Raw genomic sequence first — 10,504 nt, 5'->3', positions numbered from 1 at the left:
AATCAAGCAATGGTAAGGTACAAGCCACTGGTGCTGACAAAATAGCTTGCACGGTATTCATATCCTTCTCCTTTGTCAACCTTTTATGCATGGAGGGTATCCTCAAGGTTTGAGAACAGTTCTCATATTCTCCCAGATATGATGGTAAGGTTTTCATTGTATGCTTACTTCTAGGAGAAACAATTGTTTGAACTTCCTCCTGGATGCTTGGGCGTCTAAAGTTGTTTTCCGTGCCCCTGGTAAAATCCACCTCAGAGAATGGAGGCGAACTAATAGAGGACATGTTCTCATTAATTTTCTCATGAACTGTGGCCCACATCTCATTTGCCATGTCCTCATTAGCATCAATAACTTCATCATTGCATGGGAAGACAAGGCTAGGTGTTGGCAGAATACCTCCTTTCAATTGGGTGTCAATTGGTGCAGACCTTTCACTATGAGCTTGTGAAATGAGCTCACTTTTCATTTCCCGACTTGATGACACTTCTGGTATGGTTTCTAATGTTGGCTTAAGAGAGGTCGGGCCCCGAGGAATAGGTGGTGGTGGTCCCTCAAGTATTGACTGAGCTTCCCTAATGAGTTGCTGATGTACAGCTAGATTGATCTTCTCCTCACGAGGGTTTGTGTATTCTTGAAGCTTCTTGGGTAGCTCAGATAAAGCTGCAATGCGACTTCTATGAGCATCAATGATGGCATCCAGAGTCTCATTCACTTTATCCACAAAAACAGAACCCCCAGAACTATCCTCAGTCATACTAGCCTCATCTTGTTTAGTACTAGGCCCAGGTTGAGGTTGATGCTCCTCATGCACTTCTTGGGATGTAAAAGTTTTATCCCTCATGGTTTGTTTAGAGGCTTCTTGAGAACTAGTGGATGCACTTTTAGTTTGCTTGTTTCGGTTCTTCTTCCTCCGAGTGGTTTTTTTTCTATTGGACTATAGGGTCTTATCCACTAGATTTGTCTTTGCATCCCTAGTTCGAGGTGTCTCATCAGTCTGTATTTCGGCATTTCGTGTCTGTGATCTAGTCATGACTCTAAGTGGCACGACATCCTCATTCTCAGATGAAGGTGGTGATGGAACTGCCCCTACAAGGTTGAGTGAGACCTTTGGTTGAGAGGTGCCTTCCTCATGTGGTTTCAGCAGACAATCTTTTGGGAAGTGTTCTACACAACACCCTAGACAATATCTTTCAATTGGTGGAAACTGTTGTACTGTTGTATTGGATCGAGTTGCTTGCCTTGAGCGATGTGGACAATCACGAGCCCAATGAGGTTCTCCGCACTCATAACAGGGGCCCATTGGTTTGGCCTCTACTTTCCTTGGCTGCCATTGACCTGAGGGGCCTGGAGTCCTAGGTTGGTAGCCGCCTAGCAACATCAAAGAGTTTTGTTCCCCTGGTTGAGTCTCCAGTGCTTGGCTTGGGTATGCGGGACTTTCAAAGAGATTTTCCTTAGATGAATATGATACATATTCCTCCTCCACATAGCCTGGGTTTACCAAGTCTCTACACATATTTGAATTGTCGTAGTTGACAACCCTCACAGGAACAGTCCCAGGAGCAGGAGGTTGAGCACCAAGAACAGGTCGTGCTTGCTCTTGTGCCATCGGTGGCTTACGTTCAAAATTAGTATACTGTTGATACATTTGTGGAGCCACTCCACCCCTTGGCTGCTCACGTTCCTGTCTCATTCTCGCAATGCGAGTACATTCCTGTGTGGTATGGGTAAAGTTCCAAGCGGCACAGGCTTGGCACCACTTTTTTGTGGGTTGGTTTGTGACTAGAGGAGAAAAGGTATTACATTCCTCGGTTTTATGGTTACCGCCACATGCTCCACAAAGATGAGGACCTGTAGGAAGTACACTCCTCATTCTCTGCTGCTGTTGTTGTGGCTGCATGGGTGGACGATAGGTCTGTCCCAATCTCCTTAGTACTAGGTTAGCTATCTGGTCTGGATTTACTAGCGCGCTAGACCCTGAACTTTGGTCATCACCCCACTGATCTCTAGTTTTCACCTCTGGGCCAGAACCATCTTGGAATTTGAAGTTATCGGTGAAATCCATAGCATCATGGCAACACTCATTGAAATTTGTATGCTTCTTTGCATAGAGATGTGTATGCAGTGTTGAATTTTTGAGTCCTTTTAAGAAGAGAGAAATTAATCGACTTTGGGCGGGCTTCTCATCTTCTGGGCAACGATTAATGTACTGCTTCATTCTATTTACACAGTCTCTAACACTTAGAATTGACATTCATTCAACTAAGCGTGTTTCTGGTCTTTTTCAGGGAAATCCTTTTCCCGTTCAGAATGTACTCCAAAATTTTATTTTTCAAGAATGTTAGATGTATACTTCAAAATTCCAAAAGTTAAATGCGTTCAAAATTCCTCTTTCTGATTACGAATTATCCATGTTTTCTCGATGCATTCATATGAATATGTTCACATTCTTTCTCAAATTTCTCAAGATAAAATATGTTCAATAAAAGATTCATGGGATTTACAAAATCAATTATACTCATATTTCCTCTTTCAGTATAAACACTAATCCATTTATCTAAATGAATCATTTCCATAATTCTCATAATTTGAATGATTCTAGAAAATTTATGCATAACCTTCTTTATTTTTCTGACAATTGAATAATTTCTCAAAACTTCACTTTTAGCATAAAATTTATTATGCATAAGTTCATTCTCTAATTATATAAAATTTTCCATAGCTTCCCCATATTTTCTAAGAAATGATAATACTCAAAATTACATTTGTAAATAAATAAAAATACCCATAATTCAAAATATGCCAAAAATCCTCTTTAATATTTAAAATATTTGTACCTAGAAAATTATGGAAATTCCTCTTTTTACATCCAAATAAATATAACAAACATTTCTCTTTCTCTATTTAAATAATTATGCATAAATACTATAGAAGTATTTTCCATAAATATAACAAAAGTCCTTCTGTTAACATAAAAATATTTATGCCTAGAATATGATGGGAATTCCTCTTTTTGCTTTATTAAATTTATGCATAAAAATAAGATTCACTTTTTTAATGGAAAATTTTACCATAGCTTTGCTGCAATTTCTGAGAATGATCAAATTTCTATTTTTAAATAAATACTCATAACTATGGAATGTGGTGGAAATTCCTCTTTTAAAATAAAAATTTATTTATCCATACATAACATAATTATAATCATAATGATAAGAATGATTACGATTAAATCTCTTGATTATTCATAAAATATCCATTCATCATTCCTATGTGCAAATACTTGTAAAAATGTTAGCATGTCAATCCTAGAGTTTTGATTAAGATAATGAGATTATCATTAAGATCCATCCTTCTAACAAGGATCTAATAAAAAAGATAAGTAATCTTTCAAAAAGAGAGATTTACTAATAAAAAATATTAATTTTAAGCTTAAAGATTTTCATTAATCCAATTAATCACATTATGAATCACTAAAAAGCTTGATTTCAAGAAAAAATCATTGATTAAAAAGCTTCCCAAGCATTAGAGAGGTTGGGAAGAAGAAGCTCTGATACTAGATGAAAGATCCCTACCCCCTCTTCACATCGAATTATGGGGTGCTAGCAGCGGAAGTAGCAACCTCTTGTGCAGGGAAGAGCTTCCCACTCAGGGCCTCGCCCACCACGAATGTCCAGACAAGAGACTAATCGCTTGGTTCTTCCAAAACTGAACCTGAAAAAAACTTCCCTTGCCCAGAAAGCAAGGCGATTCCTCCAGGAAAATTATCTAATGTAGTCAAGAGCCTTAACTACCCTTTTTCATTCCAACCAAACCTGCAGGTCACATGGCTGGATAAAGGGAGGAACTTGCACTTGGATCATAGAGACTAACACCTTTTTCCCCGACAAAGAGGCACAACCGTTGATTCTTTTCAATAGAACAAGGATTATCCTGTGACTTACTTCAACTTTTGTAACTTGAATAGAATTGAATTTTATCATAAAAATCCATCAATCCATCCCATAGGTTAGCCAATCGCCCAACCATTGTATTGATAGGATCCATTATAAAATTTTGGTTATGTTTTGTCCGAGGTACCAAGGAAAAGAGTTCGCAGGTCCCCTAGCTAGCTCTCATGCAAAACTTAAATAGACACACTACTTACACACCTAATATAAAATTTCCTTTTTCACAGATTGAGCTATCTTTAAAACAATATTGCAATAAAACCACAATGTTTCCATCATAGTCCTCAATATTCTAGTTCCATGTCTAATTTCCAACTTTTCTACTTTCTAACTATAAAATCCAAATTTCAATCATTCCTTCCTCACCGTACCTCTATGGCATTATTGGCAACCGGAACGCTCACCACCTGCTCACTCAGGAGCTTTTTCAATAGTTCCTAGCCCATAGTACCCATCAATATAATCACATAAAATCTATATGGACTCTCAGTGGAAGATCAGCTGCTCTGCTAGATCAACCAACAAGATCCATGTAAAAGGGCTATGAACTCATCTGTTGAAGACCAGCAAGGTCAATCAACCAGATTCATGTCCGTATTCAAAAAACAAACTCCAACTCGTTTTCTTCTCCGATGCATACGTGGGTATCTTGGGCAACCCAGAGCCCGAGCACCGTATGGTCAGCACCCTCTAGGCTCCTTCACATGTCACCTAGCGCTTCACTCATAGGCCACTTCCTTGGTCCCTCCTCCACTGGAATCTCACCATTTTAATCGAACCGAGGCTGGTCAAGACCTCGGCCGACCTTGCTACGCGAGACGTCCTTGATTGAGTCTTCGTCAGCTGTGAAACCTTTTCACTTAGGTCCCACGACCTCATTCGACAAGATAGTCAAAATGATTCCCCAACATTCTTGACATAAAACATTCTTTAAAAAAAGAGGTTTCATATACAAATACAGTTTCCAACAAATTCCCATCTTTCCACATCATTCCTTGTCATTTCTCATTCCACATTCTTCTACATCAATTCACATCACATCATTCCACATCCATTTACATCGTCCTACATCCATTCACATCATCCTACATCCTACATCCATTCACATCATCCTACATCCATTCACATCCATTCACATCATTCCTACATCCATCCACATCATTCTACTTCCATTCACATCATTCCTACATCTAACCAGGTTAAAAGTACTGTTACTCTACTTTCCATAGTGACAAAACTTTCTAAGTCTCCGCTAATTACTTGGCTTAGTTGAAGGCCACTTTTTCTCGATTCCATTAAATCTAAATTTTCGTTCACTTTTTGGATCCTTGGGACTCCGGATTCCTTTTTCCAGGGAAACTAGGAATAAATCACTCATTAGTATTCACGTTCATTCAACTAAGCGTGTTTCTGGTCTTTTTCGGGGAAATCCTTTTCCCGTTTAGAATGTACTCCAAGATTCTATTTTTCAAGAATGTTAGACGTATACTTCAAAATTCCAAAAGTTAAATGCATTCAAAATTCCTTTTTGTGATTAAGAATTATCCATGTTTTCTCGATGTATTCATATGAATATTTTCACATTCTTTCTCAAATTTCTCAAGATAAAATATGTTCAATAAAAGTTTCATGGGATTTACAAAATCAATTATACTCATATTTCCTCTTTCAGTATAAACACTAATCCATTTATCTAAATGAATCATTTCCATAATTCTCATAATTTGAATGATTCTAGAAAATTTGTGCATAACCTTCTTTATTTTTTTGACAATTGATAATGCTCAAAACTTCACTTTTAGCATAAAATTTATTATGCATATATTCATTCTCTAATGATATAAAATTTTCCATAGCTTCCCTATATTTTCTAAGAAATGATAATACTGAAAATCCTTTTTTAAATAAATAAAATATGAATAATTTAAAATATGCCAAAAATGGCTCTTTAATATTTAAAATGTTTGTACCTAGAATATCATGGAAATTTCTCTTTTTGCATCCAAATAAATATAACAAAAATTCCTCTTTCTCTATTTAAATAATTATGCATAAATACTATAAAAGTATTTTTCATAAATATAACAAAAATTATTCTTTTAGCATAAAAATGTTTATGCCTAGAATATGATGGGAATTCCTCTTTTTGCTTTATTAAATTTATGCATAAAAATAAGATTCATTTTTTTAATGGAAAAGTTTACCATAGCTTCACTGTAATTTCTGAGAATGCTCAAATTTCTATTTTTAAATAAATACTCATAACGATGAAATGTGGTGGAAATTCCTCTTTTAAAATAAACATTTATTTATCCATACATAACATAATTATAATCATAATTATAAGCATGATTACGATTAAATCTCTTGATTATTCTTAAAATATCCATTCATCATTCCTATGTGAAAATACTTGAAAAAATGTTAGCAAGTCAAACCTAGAGTTTTGATTAAGATAATGAGATTATCATTAATATCCATCCTTCTAACAAGGATCTAATCAAAAAGATAAGTAATCTTTTAAAAAGAGAGATTTACTAATCAAAAATATTAATTTTAAGCTTAAAGATTAGCATTAATCCAATTAATCATTATGAATCACTAATAAGCTTGATTTCAAGAAAAAACCATTGATTAAAAAGCTTCCCAAGCATTAGAGAGGTTGGGAAGAAGATTACCATCATTGAGAAAGATAGAAAAACACCATCGATTAAGACTTACCCTTGTTTTTTGGCTTGATTCTTTTAAAAAGAAGTGAATCCCCCAAGGAAAGCTTGGCCACCAAGATGGGGAGAGTAATCTCCAAGAGAGGATGGAGATTTGTGAAGCTCCAAAGCTTCCCAAAGTAGAGGCAAAATAGAGGGATAATAAAATTATACTAAAATGAAGATAATACTGGCATGTAAATACACAAAGATAATACTGGCATGTAAATACACAAAGATGAAAATACAAAGGAATGAGGGTCTATTTATAGGTGAGGGAGACCACTAACCAAGTCCAAATGGGATCTAGAGGGTTTTCGCTTCAATTTGATCCATTTTGGACAAGATTTGGACTAGTTTAGCTCACTTTTTGATCTAGTTTGCAGGAGGAGAGACGAGAGGTAAAAATATCTCATTTTTTTGAATTACAAATGCAAGGTAATGATGAGAAAAAGGCACCTACTTCATGAGCCCTCTTTCCCACTCCTCCTGAGGTGTCAAAAATACATCATTTTCTTAAAATATCCCATTTTTTACCAATAAACCAAGTACTTGGTCAACTCTTCATCCTATGTGAGCATTTACTCATTTTTGGGGTATTTTCTTTTATTCTTTAAATTTTTCTTATTGAAACACTTATATTAATCCTATTGGCCCTTTAGAACCTTATTTGGACCTTAATCAAAAAATTTTAAAAATGTGGACCCTTAGGCAACAAAGGTCTCCAATACACATATTCAGTTAATTTGTAATGCACATTGGAAAATTCTTTTTGAACTTCTGTTTTAGGGGAATTTATCTTAGATATTAGGAGAAACTTTGTATCCCAAAATATCTCAATTTGTATTACCTCTCTTGTGAGACCCCAGCCCCTCCTCCGCAGTGCCCCCTCTGAGGCCCCCTCTGAGGGCGCTCGTGGGCGAAAGCAGCGTCAGCCTCTCGTGCGGGGCGGGGATCCACACTCCAGGCCTCTCCCACGGATGTCCGGACAAGAGACTAGTCTAGCGGTCTCCAATACACATATTCAGTTAATTTCTAATGCACATTGGAAAATTCTTTTTGAACTTCTGTTTTAGTGAAATTCATCTTAGATATTTGGAGAAACTTTGTATCCAAAAATATCTCAATTTGTATTACCTCTCTTGTGAGACCCCAGCCCCTCCTCCGCAGTGCCCCCTCTGAGGGTGTTGGCGGCGAAAGCAGCGTCAGCTTCTTGCGCGCGGGGCGGGGATCCACACTCGATGCCTCTCCCATGGATGTCTAGACAAGAGACTAGTCCGGGGGTTCCTCCAAAACCGAACTTGGAAAACTTCCCTTGCCTTGAAGGCACGGGCGATTCCTCTAGGGAAAATCTTCTAACGGGGGAATTAATCTAGCGAGTCAAAGTCTTAACTAGTTAAACTGATCCGACTGAACCTAAAGTAACATGGTCATATCAAAGAAGAGACTTGCACTTGGTCCATAGAATCACCGCTTTTTTCCTCCTTTAATGAGGCACAGCTACTGATTCCCTTCCACAGAACAAGGGTCTTCTCAGGACTTAATCTAACTAACGCAACAACTCTTATCTTAATGGTATTGCAGGAATCCTCCGATCCAGCCTATGGGTTAGCCAACCACCCGACCATTGTATTGGTGGGATTCCTTTATAAGGATTTGGTTATGTTTTGCCCGTGTAGTACTGGGGAAAAGAGTTCCCAGGCCCCCTAGTCGGCATTTCATGCAAAAATTAAGGTAGGCATACCACGTACACACCCAATATGAAATTGCCATTTATAACAGATTTGGTTGTCTTTAATAATTAAGGTAGGCATACCACGTACACACCCAATATAAAATTGCCATTTATTAACAGATTCGGTTGTCTTTATGAAATTGCCATTTATAATACAGATTCGGTTGTCTTTAATAACAATCCTTCAATGAAAAATCATAGTCTTGCTTATCATAATCCTCCAAAATTTTGAATCCATTGTATTACAAAATATGTCATCTAGACTCTCCGTTTGAAGACCAGCTAGCCAACCAACGAGATCCAATATCCAAAATTTGATTCACCAAAAGTCATTCTTCTTAGTCCATCTGAATCTTCCCCTCGACGCATGAATGGGTGTCCTAGCAACTGTGAGCCTGTGCATCACCTAGTCAGAACCCTCTAGGATCCTACTTAGGTGTCCCAGCACTTCACTCAGGGACCGCTTTGTCGGCCCTTGCCCATCGTACTTGAAGTGCACCATTTTAACCGTACCGAGGCTGGTCAAGACCTCGGCAGGCTTTGTCGCAAGCGACGTCCCTCGACGACTCCCCGCCAGCTATTGCAACGAACCTCCTCTTAGTAAAATACATGCCAAATGCTTCCTCCAGCATTTTGGCATAAAATAGTCCTTTAAATGAAAACAGTGGTTCTATGCAAGTAAAATTTCCACTTTAAGATTGGTTCCACAAAATCCCATTTTCCCTTAATTCCCAATTTCATAATGAGAATCCTTGATCTCTCATCATGAGGGTAATCTATCCATCATTTGACTGATTGTCCAACTAGATTCTTGGTGATTCTGGTCAAAGGAAAACTAGGTTAATTCAACGGTAGTCTATTCTTTGTATTTAGGAACTAGAATTGGTCATGAAGTTTTTTCTTGATTCAGATCGAGAGATGGACAAGTAGGATTACTACCATCCCTCTTGTAGTCTAACCAAAATCATTCGGTTTAGTTCTAACAAGGATTTTCTGAGATAAACAACTACTGAACTTCTAATCGTAAGAAAATTCTAGCTTTGTGAATTTCATTCTTTCTTTTCCATAGTAGATTAAGAAATGGTTTTATTAGAGAATATTGGGTTTTAATGAAAATACTCTTCTTCCATTTAATCTATTTTTGGGTAAATACCAATTTGGTGATTAAACCACATAAAGTATCTAAAGATATTCTTTCTACCATTTAATTTATCAACCTTAAGTCCCTAGGTAAGATTATGGTGAAAATTCCTCTTTTGTCATAAAAAATTAATTCAAATCTTTCTCTACTTAAATATCATAAAAATTCTTCTTTTAGTTAAATATAATTATCTATTTTTTTAAATAAGCAAAATATAACTATCCATTTTTTTAAATAAGCTTAAAATTTCTCTTTTCCTCATTTAATGATTAGGTTCCAATTGTCATGGGAATTCCTCTTTTATCATAAAATAAATTTATCTAAAATTTCTCTTTAAATTAAATAAAAATATGCATTATTCCAAATATACCAAGAATTCCTCTTTTTCCATTTAAATGATTGAATTCCAAATATGATGGGAATTCCTCTTTCATCATTTAAATTTATTCATGCATAAAATAATTTTAACTAAAATTTCTCTTAAAAATCATTTAAATTTTTTCATGCATAAAAATAATTTATCTAAAATTTCTCTTTAATTTTAAATAAAAATATTCATTATTTTAATATACCTATTTTTCTCTTTCTCCATTGAAAATACATGGATGTCCAGTATCATGGGAATTCCTCTTTTATGATAAAAATGAAATTACTAAAAATTTCTCTTTTTCTCTAATTAACCATTTATGCATAAACATTAAAAACTAAATTTCCATAGATATGATGAGAATTATTCTTTTAACATAGAATGACTAATCCTAGAATATGGTAGGAAGTCCTCTTTTCACATTATGCATAAAAATGACTTATGTATTAATTTCTAAATTTTTTGCCATAGCTCCGCTGCTATTACTGATAATTTTCAATAATTTTAAAAAGAATAAAACTTAGTAATACAATTATGATAGATTAACTATCAATAGATCTAAATCCAATTTGAAATCATAAGTTCATCATAATTTATATAACATAAAAGGAT

Source organism: Cibotium barometz, chromosome 49 (assembly GCF_041138505.1).
Source record: "Cibotium barometz isolate CiBa-2024 chromosome 49, ASM4113850v1, whole genome shotgun sequence".
Classification (NCBI taxonomy): domain Eukaryota; kingdom Viridiplantae; phylum Streptophyta; class Polypodiopsida; order Cyatheales; family Cibotiaceae; genus Cibotium; species Cibotium barometz.
This window is presented reverse-complemented; position numbering follows the sequence as displayed.